The 27357-nt window shown below is 38.5% G+C and overlaps 1 long non-coding RNA gene across 2 annotated transcripts in view; it reads left to right on the plus strand.

Annotated features, from left to right (window-relative positions):
* Window positions 1-2305: 2305 nt before the first annotated feature.
* Window positions 2306-27357, plus strand: part of LOC137252907 (uncharacterized) — a 124006-nt gene continuing 98954 nt past the window's right edge. For both annotated transcript variants that reach the window (XR_010953681.1, XR_010953682.1), the window contains exon 1: window positions 2306-2606. This is a non-coding gene — a long non-coding RNA (uncharacterized lncRNA). The remainder of the gene's footprint in view (window positions 2607-27357) is intronic.

The following is a 27357-nucleotide window of genomic DNA, read 5'->3' on the forward strand; positions in this document are numbered from 1 at the left end:
AAGACTGGAACTATCTGAATATAACTTTACTATTGTATATATAAAAGGTAAATCAAACGTTTGTGCTGATGCACTATCGCGTATAACAATCGATGAGATTAAAGAAGCTAATAAACAAATTTTGGCAGTACAGACAAGAGCCATGACAAAAAAGGCAAACGACAAACATTTAAACAGAAAAACAGACAAAACCGACGAAAAACAACTTACTTTATATGTCTACGACAAATTTTCATTAAATTTTTCGAAAAAAGTCCCACGAATAAGATATGCAATTACGTGCGATAAAAATAATAAAACAACAAATTTAAGAATTTTTGCGCATATTAAACATAAGAAACTCGAGTTACTTAGTTTTGAGCTTGTTAACGAAATAATGACTTTAGAGAAATTACTTTCGAGGCTTGAATCAGAAGCCGGCAAACGCAAAATTAAGAAGATTGAATGGCCTAAAAACGATATTATGTTCGAAAATTATACTATTACGAATTTCAAAAATATTGGAAATAAAATTTTAAAATCATTAGAGATTATACTGACAGACGAAGATACAAAATTAAAACTTATGAACATTTACCATAATGATCCCATTTCCGGTGGACATTGCGGAATGAAAAGACTATACGCAAAATTGCGAACAAAATTTTATTGGAAGAACATGACTCGCGATATATCGAAATATATCAAAAATTGTAAGGATTGTCTCTTAAACAAGGTTAAACCTAAAACAAAAGAAAAACTTGTTTTAACACCAACTCCTTGTAAACCATTTGATATACTAGTAATTGACACAATAGGACCCCTACCTGAGTCCAAATATGGTAACAAGTTCGCACTTACCATGATTTGCGACATGACTAAATATCTGATAACAGTCGCTGTACCAGACAAATCGGCAAAAACAATCGCTTCAGCTATTTTTGAAGGATTCATTTTAACATACGGCACAATGAATGCCATAAAATCAGATTTAGGTACTGAATTTAAAAACGAATTATTTGAAGAATTAACTAAACTTTTAAACATCCAACATAATTTTTCAACTGCATACCATCATGAAACTGTTGGCATGATTGAACGTAATCATAGAGTGTTTAATGAATACTTACGTGCATATCTAAAAGACAATTTTTCTGATTAGGATGTTTATTTAAAATATTTTACCTTCCTACACAACACTACGAGTAGCACAGTTTTCGACAATCAATTTTCGCCTTACGAGTTAGTTTTTGGAAAAAAGGCAACTTTGCCTACTGAATTAACAAAAGAAAAAATTTACCCGATCTATAACGTCGAAAACTATGCCAAAGAAGTTAAGTTTAGGATGCAGAAAACACACAAAATGGCACAAAACCTAATTAACAAAAATAAATTACAAAGTAAAAATTTGTACGATAAAACGGCACGACCTTTAATTGTAAAAATCGGAGATAGAGTGCTTTTACAAAAAGAACCACATCATAAACACGAAAATATTTATCAAGGTCCGTTCATCATAACCAAAATTAACGAACCCAACGTAACTATTTTCGATGAAGTCAAAAACAAAGAAAAAGTGGTACATAAAAACCGCCTTAGTAAAGTAAATTAACATTACTTTAATACTCTCACTAAACCTTAAATTTGATTAAAAAGCAAATCCAAAATTTATTTCCGAGCACTTTAGCAGCCATGAAGCCCTAAAAACTGTTAAACCAAAAAGCAAAAAGAGAAAATACGAATTTTGTACATTCAAAAAAAAAAACTTTCTTATAAAATTGTATGTAACACATAAATTAAAAATTTAATATGTAATACAAAACATAAAACTTTAAACTGAATATGTAAAACACAAATATTTACAAAAAACAGAAACATTCAACATATTTTGTCATAAACCAAAATTGATACCTTTCATTTAAGTTACAATGAACTACAAAAATGTAACTAAAATTTAATTATGCGATGTATAAAATCTTTTTTTCAATTATTAATAAAAATGGTTCCGAACCAACGAATTAAAAAAGGGAAGGTACACCCTAATATAAATATATATTCGTTTGCTCGCAACAATTTTTATAAGTTATGGCCAAAGAAGAATGTGACAAAATTGATCACTTTGTCAATTCTTCTTTTCCCCAAAAAGGGTGATGTGAGGATAAAATCCCCCAAATTAACTTTTTAATAATTATCTGGCAACATCTCAACATTGTTGCTCACAATGATATTTAATTGTGAATGTTACAAATAAAATGAATACAACACAACACATTATGGCATAATCCATTGTAATATAGTATGTAAGAGAGAATAAGATATATGTGGGGTGAAACATGAAAAACGACATGCAAGAGTGACATCGGCATTTTTCATGTTTCACCGCCATGAATATAATTTTGGATACGATCGTGTGCAGACGCATTTTTAAAACGCAGAAAACTTTTAATAAAAATTAAAGTTAAATTACCGAAAAATAATTACGGTGTATTAATTTGTATGTTGTTTAAAGTATACCGTAGACGGCCGCCGCGGTAATGTGATCTTAATCAATGCACACCATGGCAACAATATGGAGGCGGCGCCCTCCACGGTTCCAATTTCCCAGAACAGCACCAAGGCGATCGGGGGTAAGATTTATAGTACAGCTAGCAGAAGCCGTATAGCACACCATCTTTACCGCTTCTTTTTCCAGTTTGGAGTAAGCAGAAATAACAGTGCGGCTGTTTAGGCCGATGATATCAATGTCATCAGCATATGCCAGTAATTGCACGCTTTTATAGTATATTGTTCCAGTGCGGTTAAGTTCTGCAGCTAGTATAATTTTCTCCAGCATCAAATTAAAGCAATCGCACGATAGGGGGTCACCCTGTCTGAAACCTCGTTTAGTTTCTAACGGCTGGGAGAGGTCGTTCCCAATTCTGACTGAGCTGAATGTGTTGCTCAGCGTCATTTTACACAGCCGTATAAGTTTTGCGGGGAAACCAAATTCAGACCTAGCGGCATATAGACAGCTCCTTTTCGTGCTGTCGAAGGTGGCTTTAAAGTCGACGAAGAGGTGATGTGTGTCGATTTTCTTTTCACGGGGTTTTTTCAAGACTTACGGCATTGTGAAAATCTAGTCGATGGTAGATTTACCAGGTCTGAAGCCGCACTGATAAGGTCCAATCAGCCGGTTCACGGTGGGCTTCAATCTTTCGCACAATACACCCGAAAGGACCTTATATGCGATATTAAGAAGGCTGATTCCACGATAGTTGATGCACTTTGCAGTATCCCCCTTCTTGTGGACTGGGCAAAGAACACTTATATTCCAACCGTCGGGCATGCACTCGTCCGCCCATATTTTGCTAAGAAGCTGCTGCATGCGCCTTACCAACTCCTCGCCGCCGTACTTGAATAGCTCCGCAGGCAATCCACCCGCGCCCACGGCCTTGTTGTTTTTCAATCTGGTTATTGCTATTTTAACTTCGTCATAATCGGCCGGGGGGACATATATTCCCTCATCATCGATTGTGGAATCGGGTTCTTCATCTCTGCGTGGTAAATTGCTGCCTCCATTTGGGAGAGCAGAGAAGTGTTCCCTCCATAATCTAAGCACTCTCTGGACATCAGTTACAAGGTCGCAGTTTTCGTTCCAACAGGATTTTGCCCCGGTCTTAAAACCTTCCGTCTGTCTCCGTATTTTTTGCTAAATTTTCGGGCGTTATTCCTGGTGGCTAGCAACTCAAGCTCCTCGCGCTCACGTCTTTCTGCTTCTGCTTTTTTCTTCCTGAAATGGCGTCTCGCTTCCCTTTTCAACGCACGATAGCGTTCACACACTCCTCTTGTTGCAACGCGGCATTCTTCATCGTACCAGTTGTTTTTTCGTGGCCGCCGGTAACCAATTTTTTTCCTCGGCGGCAGTACGAAATGCTGCGGAGATATGCTCCCACTGCTCCTGTATTCCTTCAGGATGAGTTGTGCTCTCAGAGAGCAGGTGTGAGAGTCGAGTTGCGAAATCAATCGCAGTCTGTTGTGATTGAAGCTTTTCGACGTCTAGCTTTCCTTGTGTTTTTTTTTTTAATAGAGATGTTGCTATTTCGTATGTGCAGTTTCCTGACTTGGACAAGAGAAAATTTTTTTGCGTTCACACGGTATGTTGCTTTTCATACGTAAAAAGTGACATATACATATCGTGTAAGAAGCCTTTTAGTTTTCCAAATACGCTAAAATTCTTAAGTACCCTCGAATACGCACTCACGTGAATTCAATTTTAATCCATTATTATACCTATGAAAAAGAGTCGGCAATTTTTCGAGATCAGTCGGCATACCAGTAAGATTCAATTTGTGAAAGTGGTTTCGTCCTTTCGATTTTTGATATCATACAGTGGAGCTTTCGCGTATTTCTTTTTTTTAATTCCTCAACGGAGATTTGCCTATTCTATTTTCGCGACTAGTACCAGTTGCAAAAAATCGGCACATAAGGTGGAATGAAGAGAAAAAAAAAAAAAAAAATCGCTTCCCAAGGCAGTCGGTTCTATGTACCGGAGCGACTCGGGATTTTTCCCGACCAAGGACTGTCATTTCAGTGTGACCCAATCTAATTTGTTTCGTCCCTCCCACAAATTGTCATCCTCCCAGAAGCTCCTTGCAGCAGGACTGCTCCATATTCTCTTACTCCGGGAAGGCATCGAATCCAATCCGGGTCCGTCTCCTGACCCCGGTCCTGAGAAATGGTTTTGCTGCATCTGCCGGAAAAGAATCTTTTTAGGACGGTCATACTCTGTTCAGTGTGTCTCGTGCAAGGGATGGTTGCATCGGACAGGTTGTTCTGGGCTTGATCCCAAAACCCGACGTCCACGTAACTTTTATAAATCTTTTGTGGCTCCTTGCTGTTCACGCCCAAGGACGTCCCGTAGTCTACGCCTAAGCGCCCCCCACTACCTCCCAGCAGCCCCGCTGCTCAGCAAGCCACAACAAGTACCCGCTGCTGCTCGCGCCCCACGGCGCCAACAACTCAAACAGCTGATACCACTCATAACTACTACCTTCGTAGTAGAGTTGGTAGCAATGCTGAGCATCAGCCCCTGCCCCCGTCTCCCGGGGAGACGGAGATAGTCGATTTCATGAAGCGGCACAACATCCGCATTGCTGCGATTCAAGAGACTAAACTCACAGCAAGATCTGCATTGCAGACCTGCTCTGGGTATAATGTCCACAGGAAAGACCGCGAGAGCGGATATGGAGGCGGTCTCGCGTTTATCATACACCACTCTGTGCAATATTATATATTTGATCCTGGCATCGACCGCAGGGACAATGTCTTAGAACGTCAAGGCCTATCTGTCCGGTCAGGCGATGCAAACCTAGAAATCATCAACATCTACATCCCTCCTGCCACCTGTTGCCCCAGTGGATACCGCCCTAATATCAGGACCTTACTCACTGGCAACAATCGCATTATCTTAGGCGATTTCAATGCCCATCATGATCTATGGCATTCAAACTTGCGGGCGGACAGTAGGGGTGAGATGTTGGCGGATCAAATAAAAGAAACGACGTTCTGCACAATAAACGGAGACGCCCCCACACGTACGGTAGGAAGCTGTCACAGCTCGCCAGATATCTCAATCGTGAGCGCAGAACTCGTAAACTGCGTCAACTGGCAGCCGATGGTAACATTGGCATCCGACCACCTGCCCATACTTATTTCGCTTGAGCGTACCGCCGACTTCATCGTCACTGAAAAACGCACTTTCATAAACTTCAAAAAAGGAAAGTGGGAAGAATATAAATCCTTTACAGACAGCCGCTTTGCTGCCCTCCCTATCCCGACTGATGCCCGCCAAGGGGAGCGTGCCTTCCGTAAAGTCATTAAATCCGCCTCGGCACATTTCATTCCCGCCGGGAGAATTCCCGAAATCCGGCCCCACTTCCCGGCGGAGGCTGCAAACTTAGCGAGAGAACGTGACCTTATAAGACAGCTTGATCCAGGCGACCCCAAATAAGGGATATAAACCAACGCATCAGATTGCTTGTGGATGAACACAAGCGGGCGAAATGGGAGGAGCACCTAAGAGGTTGTAACCTCTCTACCGGTGTGGGTAAACTTTGGTCCACCGGAAAGTGCCTATCGAATCCGACTAAGCTCAAAGAAAAGTTTCCATCGCCTTTGGCGACAAAGTGCTGTGGGACGCGAAAAAATGCGCGAGCGCTTTCTGCCGACAATATATAATGCATCATACGGTCGACAAAGATAGACGGAGAGCCAGTAGACGCGCACATAAACACAAATTCAGCGCGTCACCAATCACCATCACCGCCAAAGAGGTTGAGGACGCCATCGGTCGTGCTAAACCATCCAAAGCAGTGGGCCCAGACGGCATAGCCATGCCGATGCTTAAAAGCCTAGAGAAAGAGGGTTTCAAATATTTAGCGCATGTCTTCAACCTGTCTCTTTCCACCTTTGTCATACCTGAAAAATGGAAAATGGTCAAGGTGGTCCCGCTACTAAAGCCTGAGTAACCAGCTAACATAGGTGAGTCGTATCGTCCGATATCTCTCCTATCGCCAGTGGAAAAGACGCTTGAAGCCATTTTGCTCCCTTATTTCCAAGCAAAATTGCAGCTAGACCCTCATCAGCATGGCTTCAGAAAACTCCATAGCACTACCACCGCGCTAAATGCCATTAGCACCCAGATAAATTGCGGTTTAAATCAATACCCCCTAGAACAGTACTCGTAGCGCTAGACCTATCAAAAGCTTTTGATACGGTCAACCAAGGCTCGTTACTGCAAGACCTGGAAGGGTCGACCCTTCCCCCATGTCTTAAAAGGTGGACCGCAAATTATCTGGGTGGTCGGCAGGCATCGGTGCAATTTAGAAACGAAACATCAAAACCAAGGAGCATTAAACAAGGGGTGCCACAGGGTGGTGTCCCATCCCCACTTTTGTTTAATTTCTACATATCTAAGCTACCTTCACCACCGGAAGGGCTCGCTATTGTTTTCTACGCCGATGACTGCACAATAATGGCCACAGGCCCAGGCCCAAAGATCGATGCGCTATGCAATAAAATAAACGGCTACCTCCCTGATCTCTCCAGTTTTTTCGCCTCGCGAAACCTGGCATTATCACCGACTAAATCTTCCGTGACCTTATTTACAACATGGACGTCCCAAATGTCGACCATTTTGAGCATCCACGTCGATGGCACTACGCTACCGACTGTCCTACACCCCAAAATCTTGGGTGTGACGTTTGATCAGGATCTACATTTTGGTGAGCACGCAGCCGCAATTGTTCCGAGAATGCAGAGCCGTAACAAAATCCTCAAATCCCTCGCTGGCAGTACTTGGGGAAAAGATAAAGAAACGCTCATGACTACATACAAAGCAATTAGCCAGCCGATTACGTGCTACGCGTCACCCATATGGTCGCCAAGCCTAAAAATCACCCACTGGAAGAAACTACAGGCCTGCCAAAATACTGCTCTCAGAATCGCCACGGGCTGTCTTCTTATGTCCCCAGAACACCATCTGCATAATGAGGCGAGAATACTCCCCATCAGGGAGAGAAATTACATGCTGACCAAACAGTTCCTGTTGAATACCCAGAAACCTGGGCATCCCAACAGACATCTGATTGATGAACCAGCACCGCCTAGGGGCTTAAGGAGTCATCTCCGTAAGCATTTTGAGGAAATACGGCACCTGAGAACCCAGCCGTATGAAGTGGAAAAACACAAGCAGGTCCTTGGTGAACTCCATAAACAGGCGTCGGACCTTTATGCCGGGAATTGCCCGGTGAATCTAGTACTTAACGAAAATTATCCAAAACTCCGGAAGAGGAACGCATACTCCCCAGGGAAACGCGTGTCACTCTTGCTCGACTTCGTTCTGGATACTGTAACAGGTTAAACTCTTACCTATCCAGAATCAACCCCGACATACAAAATGTATGCTCCGCCTGCAATGTGTCCCCACATGACACCAACCATTTCTTCAATTGTAATATGGAACCAACGCCTCTAACACCCCTTTCATTATGGTCCACCCCTGTTGAAACGGCAAGTTTCCTTGGACTCCCGTTAGAGGATATTGATGACAATTTGTGGTTGATCGCGACTATTAGGTGGGGCGAGCATTGCTACAACAACAACAACAACAAGAGAAAAAAATTAACAAAGTAAATAATGTAGCACTCAGGGTCAGATACATTTGAAAGCAAGTCTAAGACAATTTGTGCGCATAGGCCGATATTCTGATTGTGAGGGGTTGCTGCAACACCGTACAATGAACTAGGAAATAAGTATCCACTTTCAGAACATAAGCACCATGAGTTGAATCCAAAATAAATCGGTTTCCCTTTGATGAAAATTTTGCATGAGTGACGGCCAAAGTACGGGATCATCTGTTCGTCTATAGAGAGAATATGGCTAAAGACTCCGAATTGCATAAACCTTTTGTTGAGAGCGTCTAAGAGGGTGAACCTTGGCAAATCGGCCTGTTGCATTTAAATTGTTGTTATCAGCGAGAGGAAAGAACTGTTTAATTTTTTTAAAGCAATTGCGACTCACTGCTTGTTTCACAATAGGAATGTATATAGGGACATTTCCCCTACTGGCTATCTGCAAATTGGTTTGCCGGATGTAACAAAATAGAGATTCGCCTCTCTCATTCGTATCTGCTCCTCCCCACGCATTGTGGTGCGCATTTGAATCCGCGCCAATGACCAATCGCCCATTGCGCCCTTCGTCCTGTACTAGCCTCTTGCACTCCATCTGTGGAACCTCCGCAGCATGGGCCATGTAGCAGGATGCCAGGATAAAAGCCTGCTTATTCGTTTGCTCAACAGCTACCACTACGAGGTCCTCAGTGGTGTAATTAGGCAGCATATGAATGCAGCTGTTTCCTTGCCATTACTACAGATTGCACCCGTCCTTCCGTTTGCGCGTAGTAAACGCCAAACCCGCGCGCGCTAAGTCCAGAACCCTTTCCTCCCGTTGAAAGCCACGGCTCCTGGATCAGCGCCACGTCAAACGAACCCTCCTCAAGGGTTAGGAGGAGTTCGCTCGACACCACTTTACTGTGTTGGAGGTTCATATGTAGACCTCGCAGCCCCATTGGGCTGTTTTCCCCCTCCAGCACCTTCGTCGTGACGTCGTCTTCAGTTTCTCTTAGAAAAACATAATAATTGAATATTTAATTATTATAAGCCGGTGTTAAGCTCATGAATTCTTAATAATAAGCACAAATTGAACATACCATTAAACAAATATAATTTTTTTAATAATTTGGGAAAAATTTAAACAACGTGACATCAGGACGGACAAGGCGACAGCTGTTTCGATTATACCTGACAGCTGTATCACCCCTAAAAGCTGGATTCTTAGCCTGGCAAGCGCAGAGCACGAGCACTGAACGTGCTCGATCGTTTCCTCCTCCAGCCCGCACTTCCTACATCTGCTATCACTGACCAAGCCTAAATTAAAAGCATGTGACGCCAGAAGGCAGTGTCCAGTCAGAATACCCGTCATGAGTCTACAGTCCTCTCTTTTTAATGATAGAAGCAACTTTGTTAGTATAAGGTTGTAAGACCTACACATAATCTTAGACACTTTACAGACCCGCGATTGAACCCAAGATTTTCCGGCTTGGTCGATCATGTGCACATCTCGCTCTCGCTTAATCTCGCCCAGTCTAATTGGGACGTTTACGGATTTAGATGCTGTGCTATGCGAGATTATTGCCTTAATTGCTGCTTGACTGTCGATATAAAAGTTAACACGGCTGAAGCTTAAGCCATTATCTTACAGGGTTTCTACTGCTTTGGTTACGGCTACTACTTCCGCTTGGAAAACGCTACAGTAATCCGGCAGCCTGTAAGATCTGTTTATTTCCTGATCAGCACAGTATACCGCAGACCCTACTCCTTCCACTACGTTTGAACCATCTGTTTACACATGTATCGCCACGTCCGCCATTTGCGCACCCTTGCGCCAACCTTCCACCTGTATTGTGAGATTAAGATCTCCCTCGAAGCGCAGATAGGGAAACAGATAGCCTGTTCGTCTTGATTGATGACCCTATACTACTATGGCCATATGGTCGGCGCTCAAGCTGCCCCGAGGCACCGAGCCTGTTTGCAGTTGTTAACGCTATGTTCTTTGCTACCGGGTCTACAGTTGGATTGTGCAGAATGGCATACAGTGCAGCCGTCGGGGTTGTTTTCAGGGATTCCATAATGCTAAGCATTGATAATCTGCATACCCCCTCTAATTTTTTGAGGTAGGTTGTTTTTTGTGTGGCTTTCCACCAAACAAGGACTCCATAGTATAGAATAGGGCTTATAATCGCCGTTAAAACCCAATGATTATTTTTTTTTTTAAACCCAATGAGAAAGAGAGGGCGATAAGCCCCACGTACACCCCAGCATTCTTTTACATGCATAAAATGCCGTTGAAGCCTTCTTCACCCACTCCTCCACGTTGAGCTTCCATGACAACTTACTGTCTAGGATGATTCCTAGATATTTTGTGCAAGGTTTCTCCCGTAGGGTCACCTCTCCTAACTTAGGCCTGACCCAATTTGGGACCTTGTACCTCTTTCTCTATGCTTATTACCACCCTATTGTGGTGCAACCATTTTCTACTTGGCCGAGATGGTCGCCATGAATTTGTTGAAACGCTTCCTTTCATATGAGGCACGATAGCCGCTTGTACAAGAACTCACGATACTGTTTTATACTCACGAAAGAATTCCGTTTTCAATAAAAACAAAGTGCTACACTTTATAATTACACTGTATAGTCCTTTTTTATTAAACCGAAATTAAAAGGCTATGATATAGTGAGATATATATATATCTTAAAATGATGTTGAAATTACGAGCTATTGAATTTTACGTCTGTACAAGTTAAATTCGCGGAATTAATTCGCCTCTATTCATTTGACAGATAGCCCTTATCGTGAATGTGTTGTTTTGACAGGTAACCCTTATTGTGAATTATGGTTATGTTTAATAAGCATTGCTTGACTTTATGGTCACGCAACACTTGCCGTAAGGGTTACCTTACATCATCCCCCTTTGGAAAAGAAGAATTGGCCAAATTCTTCTGTCCCAAAAGCAGTGTAATTTATCTTAAAAAAATTGAACAGTCTTTTCAAATTTAAATCTACATCTATGTTTAGATCTAAATTAAGAATTAAATTCTAAAGTCTAGTTCTAAAGTATGACTTAAATTTAATTTTTATAACTAGAAACATTTTTTTTGTGTTTTAATTCTACTGTATGAATTCAGTTCTTAATTTTTAATGATCGTTTAAATTTATTTGATTTCATTATCTTTTTTCCAAATTTGTAAGAAAAAAAAATTATTTCTAATTTAACAATAGAGATTAACTTTAAATAATCTTTAATTTAGAAATTTAATTTAATGAATTTTTCTTATCCTATTTTTATGTAACATTTTTTCCTTTTTCGTTTCGTCATCAATTAACGTGACGTTTACACCGTCAATACCTATTACGGTATAAGGACCAATATAGATATTACTATGCTTGTCGCGGGGTTCTTTTTCAAGCAATACCTTGACAGATATTGGTTGTGAACTTTTATTGTATCCGGTTTGATTTTTTAATTTGTGCTCTGTAACGGCTTTTTTTTTTGCTAATTCGTGAGTTTTTCAAAGCGAAATTTAACTTCTTTCGAATAGTTTTCTATGTTATAAATCGGGTCTATTTTATCGGTTTGCAGTTCCTTTGGTAAATTAGCTGCTTTGCCAAAGACTAATTCATATGGTGAGAATCTATTATCGAATACTGTGTTTGTTGTTGTGTTATGAGGAAAAGTGAAATATTTCAAGTAAACATCCCAGTCGGAAAAATTGGGATTTAGAAAAGATCTTAAATATTCATTGAAAACTCTGTGGTTTGGTTCTACTGTGCCAAGAGTTTCATGATGATACACTGTGGAAAATTTATGTTCTATTTTTAATAATTTTGTTAACTCTGAAAAAATTTCATTTTTGTATTCGGTACCTAAATCAGTTTTAATTGTATGAAATTTTCAAAAATAGCTGATGCAACCGTTTTGGCGCTTTTATCAGGTATTGCAACCGTTACTAAGTATTTGCTAAGATCGCATATAATGGTTACAGGGAACTTGTTACCATTATCGGATTGAGGTAGAGGTCCTATAGTGTCAATAACAACAATGTCGAATGGCTTACAAGGTGTTTCGGTTAGGACTAAATTTTCTTTTGTTTTTGGCTTAACCTTATTCAAAAGACATTTTTCGTAGTTTTTAACAAATTTCGCTATATCGCGCGTCATGCCTTTCCAATAATATTTGGTTCTGAGTTTTGCATAAACTTTTTTGCTACCGAAATGTCCTCCTAAAATTGGGTCGGTATGGTAAATTGTTATTAATTGTGGTTTTTTGTCTTCGTCTGTCACAGTTTCTACGGGTTCAGTTAGGATGATTTCTAAACGTTTTAAAATTTTATTCCCAGTGGTTTTCAGATCTGATATCGAAAAATATTTAAAAAGATTATAATTTTTTTGCAATTCGATTATATTAATATTGCGTTTGCCAGCTTCTTTTTGGAGCTTCAAAAGTAATTCATCTAAATGTATTATTTTGTTAGCACACGCAACCTTAATTAACTCAATTTTTTTGTGTTTTAAATGCGCATTTATCTCAAAATTCGTAATTTTACCACTTTTATTATAACTTATTTGGGATTTTACTCTGGGTATTTTCTTTGAAAATTTTTTTGAAAAATTATCATAAACTTGTAATTTTGTGTTTCGTTTTACTTTTTCTTCTTTGACTATTTGTTGTTGCGTTAATTGTTCTTGTTTTGTCTGTGATCTTGTCTGTACCGCTAAAATTGATTTGCCTGAATTTTTAATTTCTTCTATTGTGATGTGAGAGAGTGCATCTGCTCCTACGTTCGTTTTACCTTTTATGTATTCAATAGTGAAGTTGTATTCTGCCAGTTCAAGTCTGATACGTGAAAGTTTGAAGAGGGGTCTTTCATATTAAACAAATAAACTAATGGACGATGATCGGACTTGACGGTAAAGTGTGTGCCATATACGTATGGTCTGAACTGATTTATTGCAAAAAATATAGCTAAAAGCTCTAACTCAATTATTGATTTCTTTTCTTCTGAATTATTAAATGATTTGGACGCGAAACAAATTGGTAAGTCAATGCCATCGTTATTTTGACTTAAAATGGCACCACAACCAATTATTGAAGCGTCGACAGTAATTATAAATTCCTTTTTGAAGTCTGGGTATTGGAGAATTTGAGGAGAAATTAAAGATTTTCGAAGTTTTTCAAATGCTGTATCACATGACTCATCCCATTTAAATTCTACTCTTTTCCTGCTAAGTTTATTTAAATGTGCTGTTATTGAAGCAAAATTTGGTATAAACCTTCGGTAGTAATTGGCGAATGCCACGAATCGTCTTATTGCATCTTTATCACAAGGTTTCTGATATTTCTTTATTGCAATTATTTTGGAATCGTCTGGAAGTAGACCTTTTGACGAACAATGTTTCCTAGGAAAGTGACTTCTGAACGCATGAAGTTGCATTTTTCGGGATTTAGACGCAAATTAAATTTTTTGCATGTTTGAAAGACTTGTTCTAAATTTTTAAGATGGTGAGCTTCGCTACACCCAATGACTATAAGATCATCGACATATAAAAAGGCTTGGTTTGGAGAAATTCCTGAAAAGGCAATTGACATCATTCTTGAGAATGAATTCGGAGCTACGTTTAAACGAAATGGTAAAACTTTCCATCGAAAAGCACCACGATCAGTGCTAAATGAAGTGATGTCTCTAGAATATTTATTTAATGGGATTTGGTGGAAACCTGAATACAAATCCAATGTAGAAAAATATTTGGCTCTGCCTAGATTATCAAGAATATCGTCTATTCGTGCAAGTCGGAATTTGTCTGCTATCAATTTTTTGTTTACGGCTCTAAAGTCGACACACATCCTGTAGGATTTCTGTCCATTTGGATTTTTCTTTGGCACAAGTATCAATGGGCTATTATAATTGGAATAACTGTGTTCTATAAGATCATTTTGTAATAAGTTATCAACTTGTCTATTAATTTCCTCTCTCTGACAATATGTTAAGCGGTAATTTTTTATGTAAACAGGATTTTTATCTGTCAATCGTAGTTTTTGTTCATAAAAGTTGTTAAGCGTCATACGATCGGTCTTTAGTGCAAAAATATCATCATATTTTAGACATAAATCGAGAAGTTTTGGTTTGGCATAATTTGGCATTTGTTTTTCTAAAATTGATTTTAATTCCTCTGACCTTTTCGAATCTTTTGAAATATCATTGATTTTATACACGTTATAGTTGGTGATTTCATCCGTAACTATGTTACAATTTCTTACGTATTTTACCTCGTCGGTGACGTTTAAAACTTTTATTATCGGATTGTTAGTGTCAAAAATACAATTTGCGGTGAACGCACTACTACAAATTTCCTGTGCATCTATAAAAACTGGATGTTTAGATTTTTTCAGCTTAAATAAGCGATAAACTTCGCATCTAGGAGGAATTACCAATGTATTATCGGTTGTATTATGTAAAATTGAAGTTTTATGAATATTTTTGCCAATGCCAATTGTTATGCTCTCGTTCGCATAGTCTATTATGCAATTGTATTTTTTCAAAAAGTCTTTGTCCAAAATACCATCTGACGGTATGTTGAATTTGTCATCTACTACATTTAATGTATGTGGACTTGAAAAATTTGAATAAAAAAGTTCTGTTTTAATGGTACCCAATGTTGAAACTGTATTTGTCGTAACACCCGTTATATTTATGATATTGTTGTTATTTATGGAAGTATTTTGTTTTAAACTTGAAAGTTTTATAATTGATATATCAGCCTGTTTATCTACTAAGAAAGTGCATGTTTTAAAAGAGACATTGTAATTCAATTCGATAAAATCTGAGTAGTTCAGGTTTAGACAAAAAATTGATTTATTTTGAAAAACGTTATTTAATTTATATTCTGGTCCCCAGTGTTCGCTCCTGAGGACCGTTGGTGTTTAAATTGCGAACACTAGCGTTATTTGTTGTATTTGAGCGTCGATTGTTGTTGTTACTGTTGTTATTGCTGTTGTTTCTGTTTACGGGCCTGCTATTGTTATTACGAAAATTACCATTACTTCGCGAGCCATAATTATTGTTGTTATTATGCCTATAATTGTTATTGTTGTTTCTGCTAAAATTGTTGTTGTACCTCGAAAAGTTGTTCCTATTATATTGATTTGACCTGAAGTTACCTCGAAAACTACTATTTTGCCTGTTATAACGCGATCTAAACGCTAATACCTGCCTTTCACTCGCTTGGTTATTTTGTTTTACGATCATTTTCGCGACTACATCCTTAGAATCAGTGAACGTAGTTGACGCTAAAATTGATTTTACTAGGTCTGAGCGAGTGTTAAGCCGACAAACGTTGACGGTTTGTTCGACTGCCATCTGGTGCGCTTTTTCCTGAGTCATTCCTTCTATAAATAATGATCGTTCTAAATCATCGGAAAGTTCCTCTACACGCTTGGCGAATTCAGTATGATTATTATTAAAAACTTTTAAAGATGCAATTTTTCCTGCAACAACTTTCGAGTTGTCAGGTTTTATTCTACCTTTTAACGCATCTTTTATTTGTTGAATTCTTGTTACTTCATTTGGAATTGCCTCACGCGCTTTTCCTTCTAACTTGGATTTTATAAACGAAATGAAAGTATTTGTCAAATTTTCTTCCACGAAATCTTCTATCAAAACTATTTTATCTATAAATGATGCAAGTGAAAGCGGATCGCCGCTGTAGTTTTCTCTAATTATGGATGCACACATAGTAATAAAAGTTTTCTTTTGCTCTGGAGTCGCAATTGTCGGTTGTTCTTCGCTAATTGTATCTAAATTATTATTGTGAAGTGAATTGGAAAATCAGGAAAATCCTCAAGAAAAGATACGGTACTTTTTTTAATAATACTAGCTTTGTATGCTGAAGTTGTCAGTGCGTCAGAGATTTCTTCCTCAGTGTCAAAATCAGAACTTGATTCGCTTTATTGTATTAATTCAGAAAGATCTTTGGGTATTTTTATATTGCAGTTAATTTTAGAAAAACATTTAGCGAGTTGTTTTCTGCATTTGACAAACTTTCGATTATTGAACTAGGCTTATCTCGATTTTCAAAATATGAATTTACTTGTTTTATAATTTCGTTATAGCTTTTAATTAAAGCATCTTCATATTCTATTGACTTTTTCGCTGAGATAGATCGGTTATTTAAAACTCGTTTAGTAACTTTAGTGACATTATAGCGTAAATTTTTGAAATTGGAATCAAAATCTGACATTTGACAACTGACATCTGAAAACTTTATTACATTTATTGAAAATGTTTATCTCCGTAGCAGTAAAAGTTGTTTTATGAAAAAAAAAAAATTCGGAAAAATGTTAAGATTAACACTGTAGGTACTGTTTATACAAAAATGAATTTGAAACTATTCATTCACTCAGTAATTGTGATATGCAATTTAAAAAAAATTTTTTTTGTAAAATCAGAGAAGATTCGAAATATTCAGAATCAATGAGTTAATCGGTAAATCGTAAAGAAGATTCGCATATTCGAAAGGCACCGTATTCGTGACTTACTTTGAAGGAATTTGTAAGTGAATGTTGAAATATTTAAACCGTACTGTATTCATTTAATAATTGAAAGAAAAAAAACTGTTGGAGTATTTGAAAGCCACTGTATATGATGCTCAGTTTGAAAAGAGTCGCAAATGTAAAATATGTTGAAATATTTGAAATACACTGTATTCGTGTGATACTTCGAAGGAATTGTTAAACTATTTGGATGGCACTGTATTTGTTGAGAAAAATATGTAAATATTTGCATTATCTAAGATTTTTAATTTCCGAAGAAGTAATTCGAAAAAGAGAAAAAGTAAGTTTTTACCGATAAAAATAAATTTTCACCATAACCATTATGTGACTGTAACTTGTCTATATTGATATCTAAAGTCAATGAGAATTTTCAAAATTGATTAGCTTTGAATAATTATCGCAAAATTTTGGCGAAAAGATTTGATATTTCTGGTATTATACATATAAAATTGATGTATAATTTGCGTTTCAAAAAGGTTTAAAAAAAAAGAAATTTGTAAATTAAAAAAAAAAATATTTATCCGATTGTATTTATTACGAAGCAATGTTCGCATTTAAAATTAAAAAAATCAAGTTCCATATTAATATTCGAAAAAGAAAGAATATAGCAATATATGCGTGATAATATGCATGTGGTGGCCGTATATTTAAAATTATTTTTAATGTACATTCAAAAAGTTTTCGATATTTAAATGTTTATATTAAATATTTGGTTAAATTGTGAGAAGAAAAAATGTGTTGTTAAATGCGCAGTATACAAATGTTTAGAAAAAAAGTTTCAATTTTTGTTGCTACATGCATAGTATACAAATGTTTATAGAAAAAGTACATATGTACAAAGGCAAAATTGTCAAATTGATTTGCTACATGCATAGTATACTGGTATTGAAGAAGATTACATACAGAAGCAAAGTGTCTACTTATACACAGAAATGAAATATTAGATATATACGTATGTTCTAATCTACTCTACTGTACCGCTATTTGTGTTTTCTGCTTGCTGGTGTATGTGTTGTTGGTATTTTTCCGCTTCTTGCCGATGTAGCTGTTGCCGTCCAAGGTGATACTGTTGCCGACTGGTTTTTTTTCCTTCCTCTCTCACTTTTGTTATGTATGCTTTTCTGGTTGAGTTGATGGCGTTGGTGGAGTAAATGGCGTGGATAATTTACCGCACTTAACGGTGCTTGGTAAGCGCGTCACTGGTGGTTGTGCTTATCATCACCGTTATGGCATAGTACAGCCAGTTCAAAAAATAATAATTTTTCGTACATATGTATGTATATATGTAAAGCCACAATTTGCCAATAACTTTGCTTTCTTTATAGTATATAAAATGCATGTATATTTTGGATTTTGTTTCAAAAGAAATTTTATGCAAAAGTCCAATTTTCTTTGTTTAAATTTGGTTCTTATATACCATTTAAAATTTTTTGAAATTGTATTAGTTTTCGTAGTTTATAACTTTTTTTTTGTAGGTTTTGAACATTTTATGATTTTTTTTTGTAGATTTTGAAATTTTATACTTTTTTGTAGTTTTTGAAATTTTATATTTTTTTTTGTAGTTTTTGAAATTTTATGATTCTCGTATTTTTGAAATTTTATTAAAAATTGTTTTTAGTCTTTTTGAAATTTTGTAATTAATTTTTTGTAGTTTTTTGTAATTTGTAAAAAATTTTTTTTTTGTAGTCTTTTTATAATTTTATATTTTTTCATTTTGTATTTTTTGAAATTTTATATATTTTTTTGTGTTTTTGAGATTTTATGTAAATTTTATTTTTTTTGTGGTTTGTTTTTCAAATTTTATAATTTTGTATTTAGATTTTTTATTTTGAAATTTTATAATTTATAGTGAAATATATGTTGAATTTAGGTATTACCTCGTGTAATTTTGGAAATTTTCTGTCTTCGCACAATCACCACGCGCTATTTTTGCACTACCACCACGCACATATTTTTAGATTAATGTCTTTTGAGTTTATGTTGCGGGGGATTTTTCCACTTCCCCGGAGCCATTTTTCCGCAAGCGAAGTCACGGTCGCCATGTGGTTCAACCATTTTCGACTTGGCCGAGATGGTCGCCATGAATTTGTTGAAACGCTTCCTTTCATATGAGGCACGATAGCCGCTTGTACAAGAACTCACGATACTGTTTTATACTCACGAAAGAATTCCGTTTTCAATAAAAACAAAGTGCTACACTTTATAATTACACTGTATAGTCCTTTTTTATTAAACCGAAATTAAAAGGCTCTGATATAGTGAGATATATATATATATCTAAAAATGATGTTGAAATTACGAGCTACTGAATTTTACGTCTGTACAAGTTAAATTCGCAGAATTAATTCGCCTCTATTCATTTGAAAGATACCCCTTATCGTGAATGTGTTGTTTTGACAGGTAACCCTTATTGTGAATTATGGTTATGTTTAATAAGCATTGCTTGACTTTATGGTCACGCAAAACTTGCCGTAAGGGTTACCTTACACTATGCAATGCGGTGTCTACCGACTTGCCTTTGGTGTACGCATGTTGTGTTGTGGAGAGCAGCTTTTCATCCACGTTGGACTTTATGTACACATCTATCAGCCTCTCAAAGGTTTTGAGCAGAAATGATGTTAAGCTAATAGGTCTATAGCCTTTGGGTTACACGTGACCGATCTTCGCTGCCTTTGGTAGGAAAGCTACACAAGCAGTTCTCCAAGAGTGCGGTACATGATTCCGTCTTATGCACCCATCGAATATTATTTTAAGCCATTCCACGACCGCTCTACCTGAAACTTGTAGCATGGCCGGCAATATACCATCTGGGCCCGGCGATTTAAACTTAGAAAACGTCTTCACTGCCCATTCCATCTTGGTATCGGTCACCAAGCCCGGTACTAATCGAAGTGTGAGTGCTGTCTGCTGGCTCTTCTGAACCATCTCCCGATGTCAAATCTGTATCGAGAAGCACCTCAAGGGATTCTTCACTATTATGTGACCATTCCCCGTTCTCTTTCTTTCTTAGTCACTGGACTATGTTTCCCCTTGCTAGGACTTTTCTCAACCGTGCTGTTTCGCTGGAGCACTCTATATCCGTACAGAAACTTTTCCATGAGGATCTCTTCGCACTGGAAATTTCACGCTTGTAGATCCTCAGTTAATCGCTGTACTCGTACCGACACGCTTCGCTTGCCGGGTCTTTGCTAACTTAAACATTTATTTTACCTGTCTTCTTAGAAGACTCAGCTCTTTGCTCCACCATGGCGGCTTAGCTTTTCCTCTGGATCTTCTTAGAGGGCAAGCTTTGTTATACGTAGTCATAAGCCTCCTTGTTAGGAATTCATTAGACTCCCCCAGTTCCTCCACATTGGCAACCTCTTTGGGTTGTCCCAGTTTTGTTTCTACCTTTTTCTGGAATTTATTCCAGTTCGTTGACCTATGGTTTCTAAAGCTTCCTCCCTTCTTTACCCTAGTTAAGGGGATGCTTAAGATGATATACGCATGGTCGGAGAAGGATGTTCTATCAAGAACCATCCAATCATACCTTGATATATCACGTTCGGAGCTCAATATGATATCCAAAACATTGCTGGATGTTGGACCAATGTATGTAGGGGCATTTCCCCTGCTGGCTATCTGCAAATTGGTTTGCTGGATGTAACAAAATAGAGATTCGCCTCTCTCATTCGTATCTGCTCCTCCCCACGCATTGTGGTGCGCATTTGAATCCGCGCCAATGACCAATCGCCCATTGCGCCCTTCGTCCTGTACTAGCCTCTTGCACTCCATCGGTGGAACCTCCGCAGCATGGGCCATGTAGCAGGATGCCAGGATAAAAGCCTGGTTATTCCTTTGCTCAACGGCCACCAATACGAGGTCCTCAGTATTGTAATTAGGCAGCATATATGAATGCAGCTGTTTCCTTACCATTACTAAGCTCGCATCCGTCCATCCGTTTGCGCGTAGTAAACCCCAAATCCGCGCGCCCTAAGTCCAGAAACCTTTCCTCCCGATGAGAGCCACGATTTCTGGATCAGCGCACACGTCAAACGAACCCTCCTCAAGGGTTAGGAGGAGTTCGCCCGACGCCACTTTACTGTGTTGGAGGTTCATATGTAGGACTCGCAGCACCATTGGGCTGTTTTTCCCCCTCCAGCACCTTCGTCGTGACGTCGTCGTCCCCCTTTGCCCCTTTTGATTTAGAGTAGTCGAGGCCCCCTTTAGCCTGTCGCAACTGTTGTGCCGGGTGTACCTATGTGCGACTCGCAGCACCATTTGGGTGTTCCTCCTCTGCTGATACCTTCGCGGTGACATCGGCTACCTCCACCTGTCTTTTTCCCCTTAGGATTTTGAGGTCCTTTTCGACTTCGTCCACTTCTAGCGTGTTAGGATTTTTATCCTCGGGACTTCTTTTCTTGAGTCGCATACAAATGTTGCAAGGAAACAAATACAAGCAGGATAGTCTAGTGTTTAAGGCAACTGCAGTTTCACCGTGTGATTCGCAGTTCGAATCACGGTGAAACCTTTGAAAACATTACGAAATTGCCTGATGATGATTACGTTGGCGGTTTTTGAAATGGTACCATCGCAAATAAATAAATAAATAAATATGCCAGTAAATGTTTCTTCCTTTCTTTTCAGTTTCTCTTAGAAAAACATAATAATTGAATATTCAATTATTATAAGCCGGTGTTAAGCTCATGAATTCTTAATAATAAGTACAAATTGAACACACCATTAAACAAACAAACATAAATATGTAAAACTGAGCACGAGTTTACAAAGCTTCTCATTCTCAACGAAAAAGAAACTTCACAAAAACAAATCTACACAACACACAAATAAATAAAGCTAGAATGTCTCAATTGTGTTGTTTGTGTAGAAATGAGAAAAACTGAAATAAGCATGCAAACAAATACCAGCAGGATAGCCTAGTGGTTAAGGCAACTGCAGTTTCACCGTGTGATTCGCGCTTCGAATCTCGGTGAAACGTTTGAAAACATTACGAAATTGCCTGATGATGATTAAGTTGGCGGTTTTCGAAATGGTACCATCGCAATATACCAGTAAATGTTTCTTACTTTCTTTTCAGTTTCTCTTAGAAAAACATAATAATTGAATATTTAATTATTATAAGCCGGTGTTAAGCTCATGAATTCTTAATAATAAGTACAAATGGAACATACTATTAAACAAACAAACAAATATAATTTTTTTAATAATTTGAGAAAAATTTAAACAACGTGACATCAGGACGGACACGGCGACAGCTGTTTCGATTATACTTGACAGCTGTATCACCCCTAAAAGCTGGAGTCTAAGCCTGGCAAGCGCAGAGCACGAGCATAGAACGTGCTCGATCGTTTCCTCCTCCAGCCCGCACTTCCTACATCTGCTATCACTGACCAAGCCTAAATTAAAGGCATGTGACGCCAGAAGGCAGTGTCCAGTCAGAATACCCGTCATGAGTCTACAGTCCTCTCTTTTTAATGATAGAAGCAACTTTGGTAGTATAAGGTTGTAAGACCTACACATAATCTTAGACACTTTACAGACCCGCGATTGAACCCAAGCCTTTCCTGCTTGGTCGATCATGTGCACATCTCGCCTTCGCTTAATCTCGTCCAGTCTAATTGGGACGTTTACGACTCAAGCCTCAAGGGATGCGCCCTTTTTTTTAAGATCTCCCTCGAAGTGCAGATAGGGAATCAGATAGTCTGTTCGTCTTGATTGATGACCCTATACTGCTATGGCCATATGGTCGGCGCTCAAGCTGCCCCGAGGCACCGAGCCTGGTTGCAGTTGTTAACGCTATGTTCTTTGCTACCGGGTCTACAGTTGGATTGTGCAGAATGGCATACAGTGCAGCCGTCGGAGTTGTTTTCAGGGATTCCATAATGCTAAGATTTGATAATTTGCATACCCCCTCTAATTTTTTGAGGTAGGTTGTTTTTTGTGTGGCTTTCCACCAAACAAGAACTCCATAGTATAGAATAGGGCTTATAATCGCTGTTAAAACCCAATGAGAAAGAGAGGGCGATAAGCCCCACGTACACCCCAGCATTCTTTGACATGCATAAAATGCCGTTGAAGCCTTCTTCACCCACTCCTCCACGTTGAGCTTCCATGACAACCTACTGTCTAGGATGATTCCTTGATATTTTGTGCAAGGTTTCTCCCGTAGGGTCACCCCTCCTAACTTAGGCCTGAGGTGATAGCACCCCTGCCTTCGGCGTGCTCCTGTCCACTGATTTCGTGGCCTCGCACAATCCCCATTGTGATGTAATCTTCCTTAATTTAACAAGCAACCGATCCATCTGGTTAAGGCTGGATTTACTTTAATGCAGTTAAGACCATCCATAATCGCCCATTTAGAAACATTATTGAAATCCTCGGCAATGTCTATGAAGACTCCTAGAGCGTATTCCTTATATTCCAGGGCTTTCTCTATGCTTATTACCACCCTATGCAATGCGGTGTCTACCGACTTGCCTTTGGTGTACGCATGTTGTGTTGTGGAGAGCAGCTTTTCATCCACGTTGGACTTTATGTACACATCTATCAGCCTCTCAAAGGTTTTGAGCAGAAATGATTTTAAGCTAATAGGTCTATAGCCTTTGAGATACACGTGACCGATCTTCGCTGCCTTTGGTAGGAAAGCTACACAAGCAGTTCTCCAAGAGTGCGGTACATGATTCAGTCTTATGCACCCATCGAATATTATTTTAAGCCATTCCACGACCGCTGTACCTGAAATTTGTAGCATGGCCGGGAATATACCATCTGGGCCCGGCGATTTAAACTTAGAAAATGTCTTCACTGCCCATTCCATCTTGGTATCGGTCACCAAGCCCGGTACTACCAGCTCCGTAATCGAAGTGTGAGTGCTGTCTGCTGGCTCTTCCGAACCATCTCCCGATGTCAAATCTGTATCGAGAAGCACCTCATTCTTCACTATTACGTGACCATTCCCCGTTCTCTTTCTTTCTTAGTCACTGGACTATGTTTCCCCTTGCTAGGACTTTTCTCAACCGTGCTGTTTCGCTGGAGCACTCTATATCCGTACAGAAACTTTTCCATGAGGTTCTCTTCGCCCTGGAAATTTCACGCTTGTAGAACCTCAGTTATCGCTGTACTCGTCCCGACACGCTTCTCTTGCCGGGCCTTTGCTAACTTATACATTTCTTTTACCTGTCTTCTTAGAAGACTCAGCTCTTTGCTCCACTATGGCGGCTTAGCTTTTCCTCTGGATCTTATTAGAGGGCAAGCTTTGTTATACGCAGTCATAAGCGTCCTTGTTAGGAATTCATTAGACTCCCCCAGTTCCTCCACATAGGCAACCTCTTTGGGTTGTCCCAGTTTTGTTTCTACCTTTTTCTGGAATTTGGTCCAGTTCGTTGACCTAGGGTTTCGAAAGGTTCCTCCCTTCTCTACCCTATTTAGGGGGATGCTGAAGCTGATATACGCATGGTCAGAGAAGGATGGTCTATCAAGAACCATCCAATCATACCTTGATATATCACGTTCGGAGCTCAATGTGATATCCAAAACATTGCTGGATGTTGGACTAATGTATGTAGGAACATTTCCCCTGCTGGCTATCTGCAAATTGGTTTGCTGGATGTAACAAAATAGAGATTCGCCTCTCTCATTCGTATCTGCTCCTCCCCACTCATTGTGGTGCGCATTTGAATCCGCGCCAATGACCAAACGCCCATTGCGCCCTTCGCCCTGTACTAGCCTCTTGCACTCTATCGGTGGAACCTCCGCAGCATGGGCCATGTAGTAGGATGCCAGGATAAAAGCCTGTTTATTCCTTTGCTCAACGGCCACCAATACGAGGTCCTCAGTATTGTAATTAGGCAGCATATATGAATGCAGCTGTTTCCTTACCATTACTACAGCTCGCACCCGTCCATCCGTTTGCCTACTCATTCGTCGGTAATCTGAAAACCTGTACCATTCAACCTCTGTGCTGTTTAACTACTTGGGTTTTTTGTCAATTACAATGTTATTTTCCTCATCAAACATTGCTTTAAGCTTTGCCCATTACTATTCCAAGGTGTTAGTTGCCGTAATATGCACTTAAAATCTTCGGCATATCGTCAGTACTAGCTTTGCCTTAGTTTTTGCATCCTCCTCAACTTTTGCGGAATCAGATTTCATGTAGTGAACCATTCCTTCCAATACCATTATATTTTCAGCAGCAAAACACTATTCATCATAGTTTTCTCTGCTTTTCGATGTCGGCACACTGGGTATATAATGCACAGCCCTTATTTGGTAAAGCTTATTTAAAGTTTAACTAATTTTTCTGTAAACTATTTAAGTTAAAACGCGAGGCCCATAACCTATTTATTAGAACACGTAAACCTTCGTTGACAGTCTTGAAGTACGACTGACTGAAGTATGACATTTATTAATTAGTATATATCATTATAAAACTAATAGAAGGTATTGGCGGCCATAGCTGTTGTAGTAATAAAAAAAGTAAAACTTGGTTACTCGTTTGATGTCCAAACGATCATTGTCTTTATTGACAAAATTACCTTAATATTTATACAAAATTATTCTAATTAATCCTTATCAGCTATCTACATACATATTTACATTATTACATACTTACACACTAAGGGTACAAAATATGAACTGCGTAGATACATATATGCAGCTCGGTGGGAAACGCAAGCTCAGCGCAAATAACATTAGTTGTGGGAAACGCTTAGTAAGCAAATAACATTTAGTTGTGCGAAATGCTAAGTAAGCAAAACCAGAATAGCATAAGTTAAGTGTCAACACGTCGTGGGAATAAATTGTGTGCAGGCAAAGGCTGGTGGTGAGCAAATCGTCAGCTTTAACCTGTAACATAATTCGTCTCGAGTTACGAGACAGTAGACTGTCGTGACGCGTGTCGGAATATATGTATGTGCAATTGACTGAATATGTATGTTAGAGTCTCAATCATCTCAATCGCAAGGCATACTAAAATGACTGAATGAATGGGTGAATGAATGAATGCTGCAGCAGCCGCCTTTGAAAGAGTAGTCATACTAATTTGTGCACCAATTATGGATGGCTACTCGAGTGGCACAATTAACTTTTGAATCAGTTTGTGCTTACTTTGTTATCTTGTTTATTTATGACGTAACTTTATCTGTTTATGTACTCTTTATCTTCCTTTTTGATTTGGTTAAAAATTTTTCTTTTTTATATTATGTTATGAGGAATGCTTCTATTCACTTAAATGTGTGCTATTGTAATCAGTATTTCTATTTAAATTATGTTATTATAGAAGTTTAGGCCTATTTTTATGAATTATTATTTTCTTATTTCCATTCACATTTTCTACATTATAGGGGATTAGAGTGTAATTATTTTTATATCTATATTTTCTACTTTATATGTTCCTTTATATATACTATCTAGTTTATGACGTCTTTCGTCTTTAACCAATAATAAGCTTCCTATATTTATGTTTATACTATGGCTACTTCTATCGTATTTTGATTTTTGTCTTTTTAGCTTCCTGAACTAACTTTTTAGCTCTTTGTTGTGCTATTTGTAGTCTGTATTTAATTTCTTTGTTGTAAGCCTCATGTTATAGATTGAGTTTATTGTATATTCTTTTAGGAATTCGTAAGTTTGGGGGTTTTTTGAATACGAGCTCGAAAGGACAATACTTATGTACAGTAGATGGTGTTGTATTGTAACAATATGTGAAATACCTGAGATACTCATCGCAGTCGTCTTTGTCACTAGATATGTAAGAACTACATATTCATTAAATGTTCTGTGACTGCGTTCAATAGTTCCTAAAGTTTGATGGTGGTAAGGTGTTAAAGTTTTGTGCTCAATCTTGAGAAGTTTACACAATTCCTCAAATAAGTTATTTTTGTGTTTTGTTCTCAAGTCCGTCATGATTGTTTTCATACAACCATAAATTAGAATGAAATGCTCGAATACCGCTTTAGCAACCGTCACAGCGTGTTTACTTTGGACGGGAATTGCGACAAAGTATTTAGTTAAATCACAAACGATAGTAACTGCATATTCGTTTCCATGAATTGACTTTGGTAGTGGTCCACCGGTATCAATTGGTACTATTCAAATGCTTTCGGAGGTGTCTTCGTTATAGCCATTGGCTCTTCTATATGCTGCAAATCGTCCAATAGGCACGGTCCGCATAACACCCTAGATTAGGGGGTTGGCAGTTCTTGGTCACCGACATCCTATGAGGCGAAGCGGCGTAGATGTCAGTCCTAAACAGCTCCGCCTCATAGTCGGGCGCTATGGAGTTCGGCTAAGCCCTCACACCAACGACAAGGTGCCTACCCTAGTGATTGTTGATGTCGAATAAAAAGTTGCGAGTTGTCGGATTTTATATTAGTTTATGGAATTACTTTTGATCTAGGGGGTTTTGAGATTGTATTGATAGTGGGTGTATTTGTCATTTGAATTATTATATTTTGTGGAAAATCACGGGGTCTTAGAATGAATCTGTCTTCATTATTCCGATAATCTAAAATGCAATTATATTTTTTAAAAAAGTCCAGTCCTAGGATTCCATCGCATGGAATTGGAAAATTATTATTTAATATGTGGAATTTGTGTGCTATTAAAAAATCATCTCCTATTAAGTCTGCTTTAACTGTACCTAGTGTGTCCGCTACTCCCTATCCAATGCCCTT

This window comes from Eurosta solidaginis, chromosome 5 (assembly GCF_040869045.1).
Source record: "Eurosta solidaginis isolate ZX-2024a chromosome 5, ASM4086904v1, whole genome shotgun sequence".
Taxonomy (NCBI): domain Eukaryota; kingdom Metazoa; phylum Arthropoda; class Insecta; order Diptera; family Tephritidae; genus Eurosta; species Eurosta solidaginis.